Genomic DNA, 23,654 nt, shown 5'->3' on the forward strand with positions numbered 1-23,654 from the left:
CAGCAGCAGCCGTGGCCTTTCTGGCAGCCCTGACCTGTCAGAGCCCCCTGAGGTTTGCACACCCAAATGCAGGACTGGTGTTTTGAATGCGCTTCCTTAGAATGGTTCCTGATGCCAGTTCAGCCTGGCTAGGAAGAGTGACCTTACTAGCTGGAGCCTGAATCATTAGCTGTTACAAGAAGTAAAAGTTGAGTCTCACGTGAGAGGAGCTTCTTTGGAGACATGAGGTGTAGACAGACTGTGATGAGGACGGGTGAGGAGGAAGACTGAGTTTCTACTGCTGGAACTGTAAATTGGGGTGGTTTGGTGTTCTCTCCTCCTTCCTCCTCGAGCCTAAGAGGATGTCTGGAGAGCCTCTCCTGTTTCTGATTCAGGGGGAAAGAGCTGCTGCGTTGATATGATATGTCATGTGGAGTTACTGCATTTGTTACTGCAGAACTTAAAGGGCCAGCGTACGTGTGAATAGGTTACCTATTTTTACAATTGAGAAGGAATGTGGGATTATTCCTATAATGATAGCAATCTCACTACCATTCAGTAACCTTTCTAGAACAGGAGCGAGAGGAGTGAAGTTATTATTAGGGTCTGAGAATCGCACACCACCCTGGAGTGCCTAAGGGGTTGCCCCCCACTGACCCCCAGTAGGTATGCAGTCACAGTGGTGCAAAGTCTGGGAACTCCTAAGGAAAGGGTTGGTTGCTTTCTTTCTTTTTCCTGGGTTAGGGTAGGGCTATGAAGCTGAGTATCTGGTTCTTGGGAGGAGTAGTTGACTAAGGTTGTTACTGAACGAGATTGGACACTGCTGCCCTCTGAAGCTGATAAAACTCCAAAGCAGGGCAGGAGACAGTGCTCCCCAAGGTGGGCAGAGAGAATGATGGTCCTTGTACTAGAGTATGTTCTAAACCACCATGCCTGGTGGAGGGGTGGGGGGTGCTTCTTAGAAAGGCTGAAGGAGAGGCAAGTCCACCTCACCCAACTGGACTTCCTCTCCCACCCCCACTTTTGCCCCTGAAAATGTTGCAACAAGCCACCTCTGAGATCTGGTTCTTGACTCCCCTACCTGCACAGTTCAGTTCAGTTCAGTCGCTCAGTCGTGTCCGACTCTTTGCGACCCCATGAATCGCAGCACGCCAGGCCTCCCTGTTCATCACCAACTCCCGGAGTTCACTCAGACTCATGTCCATCGAGTCCGTGATGCCATCCAGCCATCTCATCCTCAGTCGTCCCCTTCTCCTCCTGCCCCCAATCCCTCCCAGCATCAGAGTTTTTTTCAAATGAGTCAACTCTTCTCATGAGGTGGCCAAAGTACTGGAGTTTCAGCTTCAGCATCATTCCTTCCAAAGAACACCCAGGGCTGATCTCCTTCCGAATGGACTGGTTGGATCTCCTTGCGGTCCAAGGGACTCTCAAGAATCTTCTCCAACACCACAGTTCAAAAGCATCAATTCTTCGGCTCTCAGCCTTCTTCACAGTCCAACTCTCACATCCATACATGACCACAGGAAAAACCATAGCCTTGACTAGACGGACCTTACTCGGCAAAGTAATGTCTCTGCTTTTGAATATGCTATCTAGGTTGGTCATAACTTTTCTTCCAAGGAGTAAGCATCTTTTAATTTCATGGCTGCAGTCACCATCTGCAGTGATTCTGGAGCCCAAAAAAATAAAGTCTGACAGTGTCTCTACTGTTTCCCCATCTATTTCCCATGAAGTGATGGGACCGGATGCCATTATCTTCGTTTTCTGAATGTTGAGCTTTAAGCCAACTTTTTCACTCTCCTCTTTCACTTTCATCAAGAGGCTTTTTAGCTCCTCTTCACTTTCTGCCATTAGGGTGGTGTCATCTGCATATCTGAGGTTATTGATATTTCTCCCAGCAATCTTGATTCCAGCTTGTGCTTCTTCCAGTCCAGCGTTTCTCATGATCTACTCTGCATAGAAGTTAAATAAGCAGGGTGACAATATACAGCCTTGATGCACTCCTTTTCCTATTTGGAACCAGTCTGTTGTTCCATGTCCAGTTCTAACTGTTGCAGGTAGGGGCAACCTACCTGCACAGTTCAGGTGAAAAGGGAGGTTCGTGGTGAGGCCCCTCCCACCAGTTAGGAACATGGAGGATTGTGTTGTTTTCTTTGCCCTGCCCTTAGTGAGCGGCCTAGTGCCTGACACAGAGGAGGTGCTTGCTCGTTGTTTGTGGGTCTGATGGTCTCCCAGCTGAAGTTTGGGAGGGACCTTATACTGGGCCATGGAGCATGGGTAGGATCTGGATAACAGGGAAGAAGGGGAGAACTCCAGGCTGGAAATGGTTTGAGTGTAAAAACACAGCTGCAGATGCAGAAATGGACATACATGGAGCAGGGAGGTGTCCTGCCTGGAGACAGAAGTGCATTTGTGTGTGTGTATGTGGAGGGGGTGTATGCAAGTCTGTGTGTCTTTGCATGGTAGGGGAGTGGTGGTGGTAGGAAAGAGGGTGGTTGAAAGAGTGGCAGGGAAGGAAGAAGAGGGAAGCAAGATTGGCTGGTAGAATTTGACAAGGTTCTGGAAGACCCAGAGAAGTCTGGATTTGGTGTGATTGACATTTGTGTCTGTGTGTGTGTATGTTAGTCACTCAGTTGTGTCCAACTCTTTGAGACTCCATGGACTGTAACTCACCAGGCTTTTTGATCCATGGATTTCTCCAGGTCAGAATACTAGAGTGGGTTGTGATTCCCTTCTCCAGGGCATCTTCCTGACCCAGGGATCGAACCTGGGTCTCCTGCATTGCAGGCAGATTCTTTACCATCTGAGCCACCAGAGAAGCCCGTGATTGGCAGTTCAGTTCAGTTCAGTTCAGTCGCTCAGTCATGTCCGACTTTGTGACCCCATGAATCGCAGCACGCCAGGCCTTCCTGTCTATCACCAGCTCCCAGAGTTCACTCAAACTCACGTCCATCGCGTCGGTGATGCCATCCAGCCATCTCATCCTCTGTCGTCCCCTTCTCCTCTGCCCCCAATCCCTCCCAGCATTAGAGTCTTTTCCAATGAGTCAACTCTTCTCATCAGGTGGCCAAAGTACTGGAGTTTCAGCTTTAGCATCCTTCCTTCCAAAGAACACCCAGGGCAGTTAAGGAGCCCCAAAGAGCAACATGATGATGATACTGCGATTCTAGAATACTTAGTTGTTTATGAGCAGGAGGAGATGGAAGAAGAATGGGGAACTAGTAATGATACTGGTAACACTTCACATTTATATATTGCCTCCGTGGCTGGCACTCGGTAAAGTTCTCTTTATGTAATCAGAGACCATTGTAGTAAGCTTGGTACGAGGTGATTAGCTGGTGAAAAATTGCACAGCAGATGACATAGTTAGCGCCTTCATATTTGGCTATATTTGGCTCTTATTTGGTTAAATAAGAAATAGCTCCAAGGACATCTTCTTCCTGAATTCTGCTTCCCAAAATGTGTCCTTGAAGCCTCTGGAGCTGGGGCTCTTGTCTGGCTCAGCTGGGCTGCTCAGCGCTTGCACACTCGCTGCCAGAAACTAATGTCCTTGGGCCTCAGCTGGGGCGTGTCCCCAGTACAGCCATCTGGAAGGTCAGAGAAATTAGCCACTAGAATGTACCCATTAGTGTTTCAAGAGGTTACAACCTGTCAGTGGAATCCCAAGCCTGGGAACTGCTTCTCTCACAGGGCTTTTCAAAGTTGGAACAAGCTAACAGTTCTCTAGCACTGACTGCTCCCTTATTTGGACACTAAATTTTCAGGGTGAGATTAGACTTCTCCTTTGTTTTAGGAGAGTTTTTAAGGACCTGGTATCCCCGTGAGTGATTTTCAGGGAGAGAATGTGACATCAGAGCCATACCTTTCCTCCCCTTTTTCTTTCCTTGGCCTCCAGCCCACCCATTTAGGAGAGTGGGAAGGGGCCCCTGTCCACTCACCTCAGTCTTGAAGGAGGAAAATGGACAGCACGTCCTGGAACCAAGAGTCCAGGATGGAGTGGCCTGGCCGCAGGGCTGGGGCAGCCCTGCCTGAGGGCTTGTCTCTTGGCTTTGGGGAACTTACTATGGCCATTAACTTGGCAGAAATGTAGTTTATCAGTCCAGCTTCATGTGAGGGGATGGTGGTGCTGCTGAGGGGTGAAGAGTCTTCTGCGGCAACTTTGAGAACCTACTTCTTCCCCGCCAGCCTCCTAACATGGACGGCTGATTATACTGCAAGCCCAGCTCTGTCAGCTTCTGCCTTTCCCTCTGAAGGTTGACCCCCGTGAACCTCACAAAAGCAATTCAGCTCCTGGCAGTGACGTTGGATCCTATTGGCGGAAGGGAAAGCAGGAAGGAGAAGAACACGTTTCTGTCAACAAAGGTGTGCTCTCGCTAGTTGGAACGCGCTGTGAGGTGGCTTTCAGCCCTTGGGTGATTACTGTGGGCTTAAATTGTGATGCTGTGTGTGGAAAAGGCTGTAAATCATAGAGACTGTGGGGCTGTGGAGTGAAGGTAGGGCCTCCAACTGCAGTCGCCAAGAACCCAAGGTCAAGGCGGGCCCAACTGCTACTGCCCAGAAAGAAAGCACTTTGGGCAGTGTTAAGTGCTTTGCTTGCAGTATCTTATTTAATCTGCACAAGAATACTTCGTGCTTGGAGCTGTCATCCCCACCTTAGAGTTAAGGAAGCTCAAGCCTCGGAAGCTTATTCACAGCGTGGTAGCTAGTAGAAGTCGAGTTGGAATTCCTACCCCAGACTGCTCTTTTCCCATTATTCCTTACAGAGGAAACAATGTCTAACCACTAATTTTAATAAACATTCTATATCAGAAGAGTTACAGATTTGCAGAAAAGTTGCAAAGATAATATATAGAGTTCTTGTCGGCCCTGCAAGCCATTCATTTTTTTCTTCCTCTTTTGGTCCATTTTATGAGGATTCATGGGGGTGAAGTACAGATTTGGAATAAGGACATTTTTTTCCCAAAGCTTCCAGCTTAGTGATTTTCAGCCAGAATTTTTGAAAGTCCATTCGAACATACTATTTCTTCCCCAGTTCTACCCTGTCTCAGTCCTGCTGGAAAGGACTAGACCTGGCTTTGCCATCTGGTTTCAGAGTCAAACACCCTACTCTCTTGACTTTCTCAATAGAGGTGGACAGCAGCTGAGCTTCTCAGAGGTAGGGAAGGCAGGTGAGTGTGGGGAACATTTGCACCAGCTTGGCTTCTGGACCTTCTGCCTGACAGGGTTGTGACGGGGGTGTTAGGAGTTTCAGCTGATGTTTCCTGGCCTGCAGCCAGAGCCCTCCCAAGGGACATGGGGAGAGTCTAGGCAGTGAGGCTTGTTTGCTTGGATGCTCTCCTGAAAATCTGTCCTTGTACGGTGCAGAATGGTTTGTGGTGGTCGCTGCTGTAGGCCCAGGCCTCGGGCTGCAAGCAGGCAGGCTGACTGTGGGCAGGATAATACCCGTGGGCAGCTGGTGTGCTTTGCTGGGTCCCAGCATGTTGTCCATTTAAGGGAAAGGGGTCTGCGATCTCCTTGGCTCTGGGTGTGAATGGGCTGGCCTGAAATTTGCTCATGGCCTTTGCTGGATGTGCTTTTTCAATGAGATCATTCCAGAATTACATTCCTATGAAATTATATTTTGCTCAGGACGTGAAGCTGGATTTGTGTAAAAGCATTGGCACTAAAACTCCGGGCTCAGAGTGGGGCAGAAATGAGAATTGAGATAAACAGACCTTTAGAAGGAAGGGAAGACAGAAGGAAAGAGAAAACAGTTGTTAAAGGATTTTGCATTTAAAATTGGTGCACTGTAAGCATACCAAGGAGTTGGGATTGCCACTCAGACCATGGAAAGGCAGAGGTGACGTGTGTTGTCCCAGCTGCCTGCCACCCTCAAGCAGTGTGGGCTCAGCCTCCTCCATCTCATTTTTCTCTCTTTGCTTTTTCTCTTTCTCTTTGTCTCTGTCTCTCTCTCTTGCGCACACATATACAAGTGTATACACATACAGCCCCTTCATACTGGCAGTGTGAGATAACCATATTCTGTATAATTCAGCCTTGAAATCCTGTCTAAATGCTGTTCTCTTGGCTCTGAATATCCTTCTCTCCCTTTGCCCAGGTACGTCTAGTCACTCTCATTTGAGCATTGCTTTTCTAAGATTTATTGTACTGCTCTCAGACAGAGTTATTTTCTGGCACCTCTGTGCTCTCACTCCCCTTGTGGGTCCCACTCTTCCCGTACTTCTCATTTGGTATTGGAGGGCAAGGAATATTACCCTCCCCGGTGCCTGGTAAAGAATCAGATACTCATTAACTGATTGTAGAAGAGAGGAACCAAATGAGTGAAAAGTTGGGAACTGCAGGGAGGGCGAGCCACAGAATGTTGGCTAACATAGCACACATGACCTTGGAGGCTGAGAGACTAAAGAGTTCGACTTGCAGAAGGGGTAATTACATGTGTGCATGCAAGTGTGCACAAAAGCATGGGGAAGTTTGTGGAATGGTGAGATGGAAAGCCCAGTAAGTTCCAGATGCCATAGGCAGACTGCGTGGTTAGACTCACTCAGGTTAGATGAAGCTGCCCCCTGAGTAATCCTTGTGAAGTTGCACAAGGACAGAGAGGAAGGAGCTTTAGGTTTGGAATGGGAGGAGTCTGATGGTGATGGTAATAATATTCTTAATAATAACAACAACAGCACCAGTAATAACATAGTCCTCACACTGGACCAGACATTATTCCAAGTACTTTTTGTATTTTAGCCCTTTTATTCTTACAGTAAGCCAGATGAGGTAGTTAATTATTGACACACGAAGAACTGCATAGTAGTTTTAGACCTGGTTCTGCACTTACGGGTTGAGTGACCTTGGGGGCAAGACAGCCTCCCTGAGCTAGTCTCCTTTGTTAAATGGAGAAAATACCTGTTGCATTTAACCACTGGGGTTTGTTTGGCAGACTCAAATGAGCTAGCAATGAATGTTGTTTTGATAAGTCTAAAACTTTTTAGACTCTGAAGGACTTGGAACTAGAGTTGGGGAAGAAGGGTAACTTGCATAGTAATTGTGGTGAGATATTGGGCTCATGCGTAAAGTGCGTGCTGCTCCGAGTGCGGGCCGTGGTGGTACTTCACAGCTGCTCTGTGCTGGCCAGTGGCGGTATCATTGATTATATTTAGAATCAAGACTTGAGCTTCCATTAAAGAATCAAGAAACTAGTTCTCAATGGAACTAAATATAAATGTGAAATATCATTAGGGACAGATCTTAAGGGCTAACCAGGCCTTCCCTCCCAGCAAGGGAGGCAGTGGGGAAGCATGATGGTGGGTGTTCGCAAGGGGGAGAATTATTCTGTTGAGCCCTTGGGAGCAGCGAGGGCTCTGCAACTAGTGGCAGAGAGGCTGGCTCAGAGAGGTGGCCCATGTCGGCTACCACAGCCCAGCCCCACAGCAGTGGACTGCAAGGTTCTGTGGGCTGGTGGATGTGACCCATTTTTCCTCAAGCGAGAGATCTGTAGGGAGTTTGAGAAGTTGCTTTAAATCACTACGGCCTTGGTAATGGAGAATATGTCCAGCAAAGTGGTCCATATTTGTGGATACTGGGTCCACAGAGATGCCAATCCTTGGGGTTGGGATTGCACTGTGCTGAGCTGGGCAGTGGATGAGGAAGATTGGTGAAGGGAACAGAGGGGATAGCGTCTCCATGTGCAGCCCAGGATGAGCGATGTGGACCCTGGAGGCCTGTCACTAACTGTAGAGCTGAGCAACCTCCTCCGTGAGGTCTGAGCTCAGAGTGCCTCTAGCCTGACAGTTGCCTGGATGGGCTGTGATGCCTGTGTGAATAATTATAGGTCACGAAACAGAACCATAGTCAGCTACATCCCTCAGAAATGCCTAATTGTAGGCTACAAATGTGAAAATATACAAGAGCTTAGACACATGTCATACCTCATTACAGAGAGCTCTGGCATGAGTCAGATGTGACTTGGGTGGCTCTTTGTGTGTCAAGAACTGCTTGGTGGGCATGCTGGCTGGCCCAGAAGAAGGGAGGAGGCATCTTCCCCATGCATCCCTTAGGGAGACTGGGAGCTTAGGGAAGGGGGAGAAATATGTGCTGTGCCCACAGCTTGCTCTTCATTTGTGCACTTACATGGCTAAAAACCTGCAGTTACCCAAGGTAGGTTTGATTCCTCTTTAGGAATTGTCTTCAGCACCAGTTCACAAACCGCTTTAGAAAATGTCACATTTGAGTCTTGGGATCTTTGGCATTTGTGTCTGATGTTTTTGCATTCAACTATTCCTCTTTTTAAAAAACGATGGAGTGTAACTGCTTTACAATATTGTGTTACTTTCTGTTGTACAAATCATGAACCAGCCATATGTATACATACACCCCCTACCCCTGAGCCTCCCTCCCACCCCCCACCACATTCCACCCCTCTAGGTCATCACAGAGCACTGAGCCGAGCTCTCTGTGCGGTACACCAGCTTCCGCTAGCCCTCTGTTTCACACAGGCTCCTGTATTTATGTCAGTGGCGTTCCCTCGATCTGTCCCGCCCTCTCCTTCCTCCGCTGTGACCTCAAGTCTCTTCTCTACGTCTGTGTTTCTATTCCTATTCCTGCAAATAGGTTTATCTGTGCCATTTTTCTAGATTCCATGTATGGCAGGGTATAACTATTCCTCTCTCCTGAAGGCCTGTGAGGCATGCTGCTGCGAAGTTGCTTCCGTCGTGTCCGACTCTGTGCGACCCCATAGATGGCAGCCCACCAGGCTCCGCCGTCCCTGGGATTCTCCAGGCAAGAACACTGGAGTGAGTTGCCATTTCCTTCTCCAATGCATGAAAGTGAAAAATGAAAGTGAAGTCACTGAGTCGTGTCCAACTCTCAGCGACTCCATGGACTGCAGCCTACCAGGCTCCTCCGTCCATGGGATTTTCCAGGCAAGAGTACTGGAGTGGGGTGCCATTGCCTTCTCCCCTGTGATGCATAGCAGTTTGTAAATTGCTGGCATCCAGGTTTGAAGCAGTGGTGCAAGGACTCAGGGAAGCAGGGCACCTTGTTGGCACACTCTCAGTGCCCAGTGTTGGCATACCTGCTGAGTTCTATAGGCCTCCATTCACAGTTACCTGTGCACTTGCGGGGCAGGTAAAGTGGGTTAGCACAAGGATTCTTAAGAGTGAGTCTGTGAGGAACTTTGGGCACTTGTGAACCTCCTAAACTGGTAGACAGAAGTTTCTGTTCTTAGAAATTTTCTGTGGAGGTTCTTGGTGTTTATTAGATACTGGGAGGGGTCTGGGACCTCCAACAGTTGTACTCTTAAAAAGTAGAGATTTCAGGAATTCCTTGGCTGTCCAGTGGCTAGGGAACCTCCATGCTTTCACTTCTGAGGGTGCGGGTTCAGTCCCTGGTTGGGGAATCTAAGATCCCACAAGCCATGTGGCATGGCCAAAAAAATAAATTAACCTAAATTAAATTATATTAAAAAATTGGAGATTTAGGACAGTCTCAGTATGCACCCCTTTTGATATCAAGGCTCCACAGGTTACTTGACAGTTGCTGCTGGTTTTGACCCAAGGTACTTTTCTCTGGTTTGCACCCTTTTTGTCCTATGGCTCTGAATGAGTTAGCATCCTTAATGGATGCAGATTTTCCTTCAGAGAAAATTCAGATAATGTTCCAAAGTTTCTGAGGGCAATTGCCAAATAGGAATTTTAGGAATGTTTTGAGAATGTATTGGAATAAACATTCAGGCCTCGAAGGACTACCCTGGAGAGGAGAATGTCTGTGTATATTGTGTATCTGGTATATTGCATATCATAGTTGTTAAATCATCCGTTTTGTTACCTTTAGTTTCATTACCTTTAGTTCATACCCTCAGAAGTTGGAACCGAGTCTGTGTCCCCAGTACAGCCTGGAAGATCTTGGAATTCTTTCCTTGCAAGATAATAGTCTGAGGCTGATGGGGACACTTTGAGTTCCTAAGAGAAGTGAGGGTATCCGAGAGACCCCAGGTTACCTAACTGGACCGTACTGACTTACTGCTGGGCTGAGGGAGCCCTGGTTTACATAGGAGCCTACTTTGTCTTGTCTGGGGTGCTTGGGGGTCTTGGATAAAATGCCCAGCTGGGTTGGGCTGGTCTGGTCCAGCACTGGGCTATTTCTGCATGGGGCCCCTCCTTGGCTGAAGGTAGCCTTAGCTTGGTCCAGATTTCCAGGCTTGTGAACAGTAGCAGTAGTGGTGGGTGGGGTTTATCTATTAGGGTCCTGTTTCCTCTCAGTTTAAAATATCTTAGTCATCTCTGAAAATGAAGGAATCTGAAGAGTGGAAGGGACCTTACATGCTGTCTGTGCCAATCTACAAAGCAGGGGGAGGGGAAGACTAACCTTATCTACTTCTGTCACCCTGTATCCCTAGCATCTTAACTGAGTGAGTGGCATGTGGTAGGGATTCAGAAATACTAATCGAGCGAATGAGTAAGCACCAACTTCAAGCAGACCATTGTCCTGGCTTCATTAGTTCATTTATTTCACAAATATTAATAAGCTCTTACTATGTGCCACTGGGATATACTATAGTGACGCCGACCGCCTTTGTCCTCAGGAGCCTAGTCTGTAATTTAGAAGTGAGGAATTAAAAAGAACTTATTGTCTGTAATTGAAATTTAAGAATAAAATGTTCTCATTTTGGCCATTCTGGATCTTCTCATTGTCTAAGATCTCTTTGGGGGACCACAGATAACGTGTCTAATCCCTTTTTCACATGAGGGCCTTTCAGAATTCTCAAGGCAATTTTCAGCTTCACCCATCCTCAGTCTTCTCCAAGGTGAACATTCTCGGTTCTTTAGTCGTTTCTTCTGTGACATGCCTGTGAATGCCTTGTCCATGCTGGTTCTCAGGATGCGTCCAAACTGAGTCTGTCCCTCGGACAGTGTGGAGTCCAGAACCCAAGGCAGTTTCACAAACGTTAATTTCCAAGGAACGTTCCAGCCTGGAGCTTTTCCTGCATTTCAGCTTTGCTCTGCTCACCCTGGGCTCAGACAACGGATAATGGAAAGAGAAAGTTCTAAACTTGGCCAGACTGAGAAGATCTTCATATTTGGCTAATCCTGGAATTAAAAACTTTTGTCTCTGTTCTGTCCTAGCCCCACTACCCCACCCCACTCCCCTTGGTGTAGATGAATCTGCACACAGCCTTGCTGCCAGTGGCTTGCTTGCCTTTCATTTTCTGAGCCAGTGCCCTTCATTACCAGGGAAATTAGCATGAAAAAGCAAATTCCAGTTCTATGACTTTATGCAGTTTAAGCCCTTTATCACATTCTCTAACCCCACTCCCTACTGAAAATGATAAAAGTTGGAGTCTTGTGACATCACAACAGTTGGCTATTGTATCAACAGCTGTGATGTCACCAAGGGAGGATTATGACTTCAAGGAAGAATAGAGGGAGGGAATGTATCAGACCAGAGACCCCCAGGGCGGTGGTGGGGCTGGGGGAGACTAGCAGGACACAAAGGCATAATTTTCATGTAAATCTTCACCCAAAAGCCCAGTTGGCCTTTCAGCGGCTGAGCTGCCCGTGGAATCCCTCTTCCAGATTCCCATCACACCCTCCCTCTGTGGATTAATGGTTTGGTTTGTGGGCATTGCTCAAGTCTGAGCGTGTGTGGAAGTCCCCTGCTGGCCTGCTGGCTTCTGGGCTGGCTTGGGGTTTTATTCATGAGGTTCCTGCTGAGTATAACTTTTCAAGGAGGGAGTTCAGAGGGGAGCCTGGGAGCCTGGGGTACAGCTGATGCAGATGTAGGCAGCCTCTGAGCTGAGAGGGAGCTGGTGCGCAGCCTCATCTCTCCAGGCAGAGGGGCAGCTGTTCTGTCAGCTGCGGGGGAAGCCTGAACGTGCCGTCCACAGGCCTGAGTGCTAGCTGCCCACGTGCTGCTGGGGCAGGTTGGGTCCGCCGGAGCTCCTCCGTGGCTCCTTGATGCAGAGACTTAAAAACACCTGCTGCAGAGGTTCCCAAACTCCCTCAGTTTCTGGGCCTTTAGTGCTGAAGTAATTTTTCACAGTGCTCAGAGGTGGAATATTTTTATGCAATATTTAAGTGTAAACAGTTTAGTAAGTGCTTATACATCCTAATAACTGAGTAGCCATTTGAAAAACATTATATATATAAATTGAAAGGAAAAATGTTTTTAGAGGAGGGTTGGGGGGATTGGTGAAATAGGTGCAGGGGATTAAGAGGTACAAATCTCCAGTTATCTGATAAGTAAGTCATGAGGATGTAATATTCAGCATAAGGAATATTGTCAATAATATTGTAATAACTTGTATAGGACTGGATTTATCATGGTGATCATAACATATACAAATATCAAATCACTACCTAGTATGCCTGAACCTAGCATAATATTGTACATCTATTTCAATTAAACATATTTGTATTTCATTCTCAAATAGCCATAGTCACTAACTAATGGGATGTACTGGGCACTGCACAACATCTCACGTGTTGGAACTGCATTGGATATTGCCACCCCATTTCCTGTTCAACATTGCTTTTCACACTGTTACTGCTTTTTAATCACAGCAGCTGCTGAAAACCCAGCTTCACAAAGAAATGACATCATCGAAAAGAATGTAGTGCAATCTCATGTTAAAACTCACAGGATATCTGACAAATGTTGAATATTGCCCTTGTTTCCCTCAAAAATTTAAAATATCTTGCAGCACCCCCTGTGAGTTCCCTGTAGTACTCTCAGGCACCTCTGCACACAGTTTGAGAACCACAGAAGCCAAGTAGCACTTGCTTCATTTAAAGGAGGAAAAAGGCCAATTCTGTCCCCATCATAACCTTTAAAGCAGTTGGGTAGATGGATGGACAAATGCCCCTTATCTTCAGTCTCAGCTCCTGCTAGACTGTATAGGGGAAGGCTTTTATTTTACCAGGGTCTGTGTTTGTGAGTGCCTCTGTCCCTGGGTGGGGAAGAATGATAAAGAGAAATGACTTGAAGAACAGCAAAAGAGGAGCATCTCTTTCATTTATTTACCATTGCCATGACACACAGCATGTGGGATCTTACTAGTTCCCTGACCAGGGATCAAACCCATGGCCCTCTATTGGGAGCATGAAGTCTTAACCACTGGACCACCAGGAAAGTCCTTTTTATGTTTAGGTTTTGTTGATTCATGGCCCTATGAATTAAATGGCTTAAAGAAAAATGGGATTTTAACACCAAAATTTGGGGGCCAGGCATGAGACTATTGCCATTTCTAACTCTATCCAGATAGAGCTCGGCTGCAGGAGTGTACTCAGGGTGGAGGATGGCTTCCTGCCACAAGATATGACAGAGACCAAGGGACTTACTGCTCTGGTTTCCGTTACAGAGCTTAGTGCCAAACTCTGCAGACTCTGGGGTCTACACATACTATAAAACCCTGGGCAAATTACTTAGCCTGAGCCTCGGTTTCTTCCTCCATAAAATAGAGATAATGACAGCTAGATTAAATGAGATAAATGTGTACTTAGAACAACCAAGCCTGGTTGTGTACATACACTTTCTTCTACTCCCTTCTAAGACTGGGACTTTTATCCAAAGGGAGATTCAGCCCCAATGATCTGGCCAAGATCTGCAAGTTGAGAGTTACTCAACTTCTAGATAACTTTGCTTTGTGTACCTAATGTTCCCACTCTGCTGAGTTCTATAATCTGTGTACCCACTCTGAAGTTTCCTTTTTCACTCTCTAAATGGCATTTTTTAACGAACAGAGCTCTTATTTAGTGTAATCTGATTGATCAAGGTTTTCCATTATGGTTATTGCTTTTTGTCCTGTTCTTGCTCCAAGGTCTCCTTGGCTTTTGCTCACAGTTTTCCTTCTGCTAGCAGCAACATTCTTCCTCTGTTTTCTTTGTCTTCAACAAGTCCTACAAGACTCAGCCCAGTGCCACTTCCTGTCTCCTCCAGAACCCTCTCCCGCATTTGTCCTGTCCACCTGGTTAGGTGTCTTTCTCCTTGCTTTCAGAGCTCTGTGTCCATACCTGTCAGAGCTCTTGTTACATTGTACCAGCATCTTTCCTTTACTTGACCGTCTCAGGCAGGATGGAGAGCTGCTCAAGGGCAAGGACCAGGATATAGCACAGTGGCAGGGGGCCCTGGCCAGGAAGATGCCCTGGAAGGGTTCAAGTGGGTAAACAAATGAAAGTCTCAGATGCCACACCTGTCTCTCCTTCTACTTCTCTTATGATATTTCCCCAGCCTTTCATGACCTGTGCCTGGATGAGCATAAAGATCTTCCAGGCAGATGGTAAAATGTTACCCCCAGAGAGCGTACTCCAGATTGAGAGTTAACTACATCACAGTGCTTCAGAGAGGCCTGATCAGTGGTGTCTCAAGCAGCAGACATCAGGATACGAAAGCCCTGTCATTCATTAAGCCCCAGAGAAAGGATCTTTGTGTTTTATAACAGGAAAATCGTTGTAATCTTTGCAGAGAGCAACTTCAGTTCTGGGGCTGAAGCCATTCCTGATCTGAATCTGTTCAGAGATGTTCAGAGGACATGACTCCCTTCTGAAAGTTTTGAGTGGACGTGTTTGCTGCAGGTGGGTCAGAGTCTGAACTGGGAAGGCTGGTGGTGTTGGAAGATGGGCCTTCTTTCTGGAAGAAGGAAAACAGTGAGCAAAAGCCAAGGAGACCTTGGAGCAAGAACAGGGCAAAAAGCAATAACCATAATGGAAAACCTTGACCAAGCTTCTCACTCTGTCCGGTATGGCCACTCTGAGCTGGTGGCAAATGTTTTTTTCATTAAAATGTATTTATTGATGCGATTTCCCTGGTGGTCCAGTGGTTAAGAATCTGCCTGCCGTTGCAGGGTAGATGGGTTCGATCCCTGGTCTGTGAAGATTCCACGTGCCATGAAGCAGCTAAGCCCATGTGCCACTACTGAGGCCCTGGAGCCTGTGCTCCACAACAGGAGAGGTCAGCACAATGAGAAGCTGGTGCGCGGCAACTGCAGGGCAGCCCCCGTGTGCCGCAACTAGAGAAAGCCTGCATGCAGCAACGAAGACCCAGCATAGCCATAAATAAATAATTCTGAAAGTATTTATTGAGAGCCTGTTGTGTGCTAGGGTCTGTCCTAGGCACTAAGGGTACAGCTATAAACAAAACCCCCAAATCCCTAGGCTCATGGAGCTTATACAGACATAATAAATAAATGGAAAAGAAGAGTAGTTGTGTTGGATGGTGATGAATGTTATGGAGAAGGGTAAAACAGGCGAAGGGAGAATAGGAGGGCTGAGGGGATAGTAGGGTGGAGGAAGGGTTTTTAATATAGTAATTTCTTAATACCAAATTTTATAGTGTGATCTAGAGGAATTTTCACTAAGAAGGTGATGTCTGTCCAAAGACCTGGGAGGTGAGGGAGGAACCTCTTTTGGGGGAGAATGTTCTAGTTACCGGGGACAGTGGGTGTGGAAGCCTGGAGTTGGAATGTGCCTGGTGTATTTGAGGAAACAGTAAGGAGGATGTGGCTGGTGGAGAAAGAGTAAAGGGCAAGAGTAGTTGAAATGAGATTGGAAGTATCATGGAGACCTAGAGGATGAGGACCTTGTAGATCGTTGTGAACATTTTGGCTCTAACTTTGAGTGATTGGGATCCATGTTAGGGTTTTGCCAGAGAAGTGGCAAGATCTGCACTGTTGCTGGTGATGGGTGCATCTGATGATGGTAGCTTATTGAGGGTCTGTTCTCACTGTTTCGGTTTTTTCGATGAAATGGGAAACAAAAAAAGAGAGTGAGGACAAGGGAGGCTGAGAGTTGGGGGAATGCCAGAGACTTCAAGTATGTTACCTCTTGGTTCTGAGTATTCTTTGTATTTTACATATGGCTTCTCGCTGGTTTTGATGTTCTCATGATAGAGGCAGGGTATTCTCCCTATACTACAGATAGGAAAATGAAGGTATTGAGACAGCCCCTTTAGCCCTTACCACTTCTGAGAAAGTTGCCTTGTGGGTGGTGTGTTTTTCTGGAGGAGGGCAGGCATCTTGCCATCGGTCAGGTTGAGTTCAGCTAGGCTGGAGAGGATGGGAAGGGTGAGAATGAGGTCAAGATTTAGGATCAGGAAAGGCTTCAGAAAGAAGTTGACATTTGAACTGGATATTTAAGAAAGAATGGGGGTGGAGGACTTCACGATGGAAGGAATTGGTTAAATAAAAGCTTAGAGGCATAAACATTCCTGGCATGTGCAGGAAATGGCATTTAGTCTGCTGTGACTGGCAGAGGGAAGGCCCTGGTATGAGCTAGGTCTGTGGCCTTGGAATCCACAACATGTTTATAGGACCCACAAGGTTGTTCTTGCCAGGGAGGAAGAGGGCAGGCCTCCATTCTCCTGACAGAGCAGGCTCCATTGTCCTGGCAGAGCTGGGTTAAGGTCCTTGCTAAGAAGCTGAGTTTCCAGACTGGCAGAAACAGCTATGTCAAGGTTTATAAAACTGTCTTGGAAGCAACCAGATTTCCTTTGGCCTGGAATTGCCTAAGAAGCCCTCAGCCCGTTTTAGGCTTTCAGGAAACATTTAAACCCAGCTTCAAACCTCCACGAAATCAGTACTGAAGTGGAGAAGGACCATCTGGCAGGAAAAGGGACTGAAAATGGTTGAGGTTGAAAACCCCAACTTAAAGGCCTCTTTGAGGAGGAGAGTTGGGAAAGAGGATGTGGGAGTGATAAGTGGACAGTGAGGAGATGGATAGAGAGCTTGACTTTTTTTTTTTTTGGTTATTATTCAACAACAAAAATAATCTTTTTTGTGACTGGTTGAGGAGGATTTCAGCCTCACAGGGACCTGTAAAAACACTCGGCAATTCTTCTGGTCTCCCAGCAAAACAAATCTTGGTCCCTCTCCACTTGACCAGGCTCATAATCCCCTTGACAGTTTTGCTCGAAGGGCTTTCTGGACCTAGAACCCCAGAACCTGGGGCTGGAATGGAAAAGATCCAAGGTACCAGGTATGTAGAGGTACTGATGGAGAAAAAGGGTCTGGCGTTTTGGAGAGAAGTACGGGATCAGCTTGAGAAAAACCTTGCTGGCTTCCTTGTGATAGCTTTTGATGCCCAGCACCCAATCTCTGAGCCCACTTTCTCCCCTTTCCCTTGTAGCTGCTTGATTTTAGGTACCACAGAGCCGAAAACAAGGTTGTGGGCGCATAACCAGTGAGAAATGAGTCAGGAAAGGAAGGGAGGAAAAGAGGGGTGGAGGAGGAGAAAGCCAGCGTGAGTGAGATGAAGGCAGGTTTCCCAGGAAGAGTCTCTCTTCCTGGGTGTGTTGAATGAACTGTTACTGCAGGAGCGTCCTGGAAGGTACCAGGGGCGCTTGTGAGGAGACTGAAACTCCGGCGGGAGAGGGGCCTGGCTGAGGGGTGGGGCAGGGGGGAAGGCCTGCTGGTGACAGCCCAGCTGGGTGACAGCTACAGTTGGAAACCTCCCTTTCATTGGTTGTACAGCCACCAGGCTGTGGGGAGTGAAGGAGTGCACCTCACAGGATAATGGCCAGTGCTTGAATTCCTCGCGCCCTTTGTCTTCCTGGCCTTTGACTCCTTGGGGGCCCACTTTTGCCATCAGTTAGCAAATCAGTTAACATTTGTGGGCCTTTTAGGTGAAGAACTCTCTGCTCGGTACTGAGGATTGTTCAAAACGTGAAGAACTCCCTAAGTACTGCCACCCCGCTTTCTCAACCATGTGGGGTCAGAGGGGGCCAGGGTGTCAGGAGACCTGGGGCGGGGGGGGCTATGAATGTCCTAGGAGGGCCCGGGAACAAAGACTGTGGAGGTGAGCTGCTGCAACAAGGCCTGAGCTGTCAATCTGGGCAGAACTCTGAAAGGTAAATTAAGCACTTCCCACCTTAGCCCAGTCCAGGGACACCTACAAAACCTCACGCTCTAGAGAGGTCTGGCTTGAGTAGGTAAAAGGAACTCTTTCTAACGATGACCCTTCCTGAAGCTTAAGTGCCAGTGTTGGTTGCTGAGACTCTTGGAGGAAGAAATTAAAGATGTAGGCCCTTCTCTGGGGGAGCTGCCAGTCTGATCCTTGTCTTCTTGGTCTGGAATGAAGAAGGACTTCAGGGGGGAGTCAGTAAGAAGGTGAGGGTGGTCTGGTGGGTGTTCCCTGGGCAGGGTGAGTAGCAGGTTGACCCCAGGGCAGTCGGACCATAACTGTCCAGATTGGGCTAAACCCAGGTTCTCAGGACACACAGAGCTCGGTTTCCTTGCCTGCCTTCTCCTTCCCTGTGGGCTGCTTCCTATTACTTCCACACAAGAGTTTGCATAAGAGATTAGTGGAATGTCAACTCAGCAGAAATTCCCTCATGTGGTTTAGAGGTTTCCTTTGTGGAGGCTCCGGGCTTCTTACCTGGACCAGCAGAACAGAGTGCTGGGCGGTGTTTGTGTTTTCTCTCGATGGCGACTTGAACCCAGCAGATCGGGAGGCCTCCCTCCACACACGTGCATCTGTTCCTTAGCGCTCTTGGGGTTCAGACATCTCCTTCTCAGGGACGAGGCACCCGGTCATGTCCAAAACTAGGCCTGCGGAAAAGTACCACGCAGACATTTAGAAATGTCACCTAACCAGGGTGATCGGAAGGTTCATTCTTAGAGGCTGGTCACCCCTCAGAAGGAGCCCCCTTCAGACACTGACCTCTAAGGGATTCCTCTCGGGCCGTGGGGAGAGCACCTGTGGGCTGGGTGGTGACTGGATTGTAGGGAGAGAGACACCTAAGGGAGCAGGAGAGAGAACTGCAGGATGCAGGCTGGCCTGAGCCGCAGCAGGGAGCCCCAAGGCTGGCTCCTCCAGTGGAGTTCGGGGGATAGATGGCGGGCTTCCAGGGGCCAGAATCAGCTCCTCCCTGCCCTGCACAAGCCCCGCCCTCCGGGAGGCTTTGCATGGCTGCTCACAGGGCAGTGCCCCCAACCTTCCCTGCTGGGATGGGGGACTCAGCACTCAACTGCCGACTGGGAGAGTCAGATCACCGAGCCGAGCAAAGCTGGCCACCTGTCACCGTTGGGTGGGGAGAGACGGCAGTAAATTGGAGAGGGCTTGCTACATCTAAATGGACTGCCAGCTACTGCCATATAAAAATACAGAAATGAGAGCAGGTTTTTCAAGAGAATCCAGCATCTGAATTTTTATTTGCATTTTGTTTATATTCACCCAATTCAACTTAAAAAATAAATAAATCAAGGGAAGGCCAAATGAGACATACTTTTGTTGTTGCAAACCATCAGTTTATAAACCATCAGTTATAAACTCTTGTTCCCAGGAGTTTGAAAGGGAGGGGAAGTGAGGAAAACCGTTGTTAGCTACCAGGGGCTGGTGGCAGGAAGAGCTGCTTTGAGATACAGGAACTCAGAGCACACTGAAGGCTGAGGACCCTGTTTAGGGCAGATGTTGATGATGCTTTTACTGGAACCCGTGATGTGCCTGCTTCTCTGCTGAGGGTCAGTGGTTCTTTGCAGGTGGAAGAAGCTGGGGGTGGGAGGAGGAAAGGGTACCTAGTCACAGCTGGGCAGACTCTTGGGAAGATGGTCAGTAGTGACCCTTCAACCTTTACAAGCTCTCAGCATCTGGTAGGACACAGTTTTTCACACAGGTCCATAAGACCAGCCTGAAATGCTTGCTGAACATGCAGATTCCTGGGTCCCATTCAAGAGGGAGAGATAGGGCCTGTGACTCTGCATCTTTTTTTAACACTCACCCCTGTCAATGTTAAGGAAAGTAAGTAGATGGTGGACTCAGAGCTGAGTCAGCGTTCCTGCCCTGTTCCTTCACTGGGTGAGTGACCTGCATTTCCTGATTGGAAAGTTACCACTGTTTCACAGAATGGTAAGAGCTGAACTAGAAGATGGGTGGAGGTCATGCATAGACCTGCCTCAGAGCTGTGATGCTGGTACAGGCCACCTGGGCTCCAACTCCCGCCTTGCCACTTCCTAGCTGTGTGACGTGGGACGAGCGATTTAACTGCTGTGTATCTTGGTTTCCTTGGTGGTGGTGGTGGTTTAGTCACTGAGTCTTGACCGACTCTTGTGACCCCATGGACCTCTGTCCATGGGATTCTCCAGGCAAGAACTTTGGAGTGGGTTGCCATTTCCTTCTCCATTGGTTTCCTTGGTAACATGTAAATAATAATAGCACCCACTTTGTAGAGTTGCCACAGGGATTAAATTATTTAATCCTTTAAAATGCTTTTAAATTTAGCTATTCTATAAAGAATCTAGCAGCACCTTTCATAATAAATGCATCTTTTTTTTTAGGTCACAAATAAGCTAAGGCTTACTTTCAAATGTCACCTCTCTATAAGGCCTTCCTGGAGTCCACTTTTTCCTTCGCTTTTCTCCCTTTACAGTTAGCTCCTCCAGGGTAAGGATTGTATCTGTTCGTTTTTATTTGTTTATTAAAAAATTTAATATTTCCTAATTTGGCTGTGCTGGGTCTTAGTTGCGGCGTGCAAACTCTCAGTCGTGGTGTGTGGGGTCTAGTTCCCTGACCAGGGATTGAACCAGGCCCCCTGCTTGGGGACTTGGAGTCTTAGCCACTGAACCACCAGGGAAGCCCCCATTTTTATATCCTAGTACCTTGCACAGTGCCTGGCGTTGAGTCACTGGATTGAGTGGCAGTATCGGGGAATCTGAAAAGCTTGGGAATGGAGAAAGCGACTTCCAAATACCCAGAGAAGCATGATCTGGAAGAAAAGTGATTTATCAAGGTTCACTGTGTCTGAATTACAATTATATGAGGTAGATCATGTTATTATTATTGCTCTTACGGTGAGAAAGTTGAGTCTTCAAAACTCAGGTGTGCAGTGACCCTTGACTAGCATTAGCTATACTCCGAGTCAGGTGTTCTTCCCACTACACCTTGAGATCCCAGGACTGTGATTTCTGTCTCAGGGCAGAGACTGTAGAGAAGTTCCAGTGGAGCCTTGTTGTGTTCCCGTCTTTGGGTTGTAGCTCTTCAGATGGTTGTCTATAACTTGTCAGAGCTGGGTTTTTGAGCAATTCGGGATTGGTGGTAGATCCTACTTGAACAATTTCATTTTCCAAACATGTAGTTTTTGGCTGAATTTTAGTGAAACAGCCTCTCATCCCCCTGGCTTCTCTGCTCTTATTCCCAGTGGGTGTTTCATTTGCTTGGGAGTGTCTTCTCTCCTTGCACCCAGACCAGCCAAAGGAGTCAGGCAGAGAGTGTCGATAGGAGTCTGGGCTGGCTCTCAGGGCCTCGGCGGGAGGCCCCAGGAAGCCAGCCACACAGAGTGTTCAAGTCTGCGCTTCACGTGTAAAGGGTTAGCCTGATCCTCAGCTTCTCAAGCCGCTGGATTATTCCCTGAGCCTGAGAGACTTGGCTGGAGAGAGCAGGTGGCGGGAGCACCGTGAGCAGGCACCTCTGCCTGAGTGGGCCCTGCCGGGTTTTCTCTCAGTGGTGCCTGCCCACGATGCCTCACCTGCTGGGCCACTGCTGGGAGCAGCAGCTGTGCTTCTGCAGGCATGTGGCCAAGGGGCACTGCCACGGGTCTGGTGGCAGTTTTCATCCACTCCTTTCTTGGGTGCATCTTCATAGCATTTTTCCTTTTAGCTCCAGCAAATACCATGGTTATCTACATTTTCCCCTTTTTCTAGTTGGCGCTTGGTTTTCCTGTTACAGCTTTTCAGAGCAGTGGGTCCACCCTTCTTAGATCAGAAATTCAGGGAAGGAAAGAATATATTTTTCATCATGTTCTTTTAATGTATTTCAGTTTCTATTCTTTCCACAAACCTTCTGGCCTCCCCTTGAGGGCCTGCCCTGAAGCTGGTAGAGCATGTCCGGCGCTGGTATGATGGGTTCTGATGATTATTGTGGCCGTCGTTACCATGGGGACAGTTGAAAGCTGATGCTTAGCGGGTTGATTCCTTGCTTCACTGTGTTCCCTGAGGACCCCGAGAACTGGCCTGAGAAAGCTTCCAGGGGTTGCCTCTCCTTTCCCTTCTTTCTGTTTAACACACAGAGCCATCCACCAAGCTCTTAACTTGGCCCTGGGCTGGGACAGGTAAAGGACATCTCTTGAGCGCCAGTGTGCATGAAGGATAAAAGTGAGGCTCGGGGTTTTCCTTTTTCTGAAAGCCTCTGTAGTATTCACTGTGGGAGGGATGTTTCACCGCTGTCACCTACAGCTACTTCCTCCCTTTCTAATTCCCACTTCACTCACTACCATCATCACCAGAACAACAGCCATGAGAGCTTATGTGAAGGCAGTGCATTTCTTGTTGAAACTAGGAAAGAATTATAAATGATATCAAGGATGTGGGTTTGGCTTGTTTTTATCATTGAGACCAATCACTTATTTGCACCAAGGTAATGAATAAGATACTCTCCAGGATTAAGGTCATTCAGTTCAGTTCAGTTCAGTCGCTCAGTCATGTCCGACTCTTTGCGACCCCATGAATCACAGCACACCAGGCCTCCCTGTCCATCACCAACTCCCGGAGTTCACTCAGACTCATGTCCATTGAGTCAGTGATGCCATCCAGCCATCTCATCCTCTGTCGTCCCCTTCTCCTCCTGCCCCCAATCCCTCCCAGCATCAGAGTCTTTTCCAATGAGTCAACTCTTCACATGAGGTGGCCAAAGTACTGGAGTTTCAGCTTTAGCATCATGCCTTCCAAAGAACACCCAGGACTGATCTCCTTTAGAATGGACTGGTTGGATCTCCTTGCAGTCCAAGGGACTCTCAAGAGTCTTCTCCAACACCACAGTTCAAAAGCATCAATTCTTCGGCACTCAGCCTTCTTCACAGTCCAACTCTCACATCCATACATGACTACTGGAAAAACGATAGCCTTGACTAGACGGACCTTAGTCAGCAAAGTAATGTCTCTGCTTTTGAATATGCTATCTAGGTTGGTCATAACTTTCCTTCCAAAGAGTAAGCGTCTTTTAATTTCATGGCTGCAGTCACCATTTGCAGTGATTTTGGAGCCCCCCAAAATAAAGTCTGACACTGTTTCCACTGTTTCCCGATCTATTTCCTGTGAAGTGATGGGACCAGATGCCATGATCTTCGTTTTCTGAATGTTGAGCTTTAAGCCAACTTTTTTGCTCTTCTCTTTCACTTTCATCAAGAGGCTTTTTAGTTCCTCTTCACTTTCTGCCATAAGGGTGGTGTCATCTGCATATCTGAGGTTATTGATATTTCTCCCGGCAATCTTGATTCCAGCTTGTGCTTCTTCCAGCCCAGCGTTTCTCAGGATGTACTCTGCATATAAGTTAAATAAGCAGCATGACAATATACAGCCTCGACGTGCTCCTTTTCCTATTTGGAACCAGTCTGTTGTTCCATGTCCACCTCTAACTGTTGCTTCCTGACCTGCATACAGGTTTCTCAAGAGGCAGGTCAGGTAGTCTGGTATTCCTATCTCTTTCAGAACTTTCCACAGTTTATTGTGATCCACACAGTCAAAGGCTTTGGCATAGTCAATAAAGAAGAAATAGATGTTTTTCTGGAACTCCCTTGCTTTTTCCATGATCCAGCGGATGTTGGCAATTTGATCTCTGGTTCCTCTGCCTTTTCTAAAACCAGCTTGAACATCTGGAAGTTCATGGTTCACGTACTGCTGAAGCCTGAATGTTTAACTTTCATATCCAAAGATGCTTCATTTTTGTCAGTGTGATGAGAATGCGAATCAGAGTGAGAGAACTGTT

At 47.5% G+C, this 23,654-nt stretch overlaps 1 protein-coding gene across 1 annotated transcript in view; it reads left to right on the forward strand.

Annotated features, from left to right (window-relative positions):
* The window catches only part of DENND2B (DENN domain containing 2B), a 121,265-nt gene that overhangs the window by 33,736 nt on the left and 63,875 nt on the right, over nucleotides 1-23,654 (forward strand). The gene's annotated exons all lie outside the window — the stretch shown is intronic.

Source organism: Budorcas taxicolor, chromosome 15 (genome assembly GCF_023091745.1).
Source record: "Budorcas taxicolor isolate Tak-1 chromosome 15, Takin1.1, whole genome shotgun sequence".
Taxonomy (NCBI): domain Eukaryota; kingdom Metazoa; phylum Chordata; class Mammalia; order Artiodactyla; family Bovidae; genus Budorcas; species Budorcas taxicolor.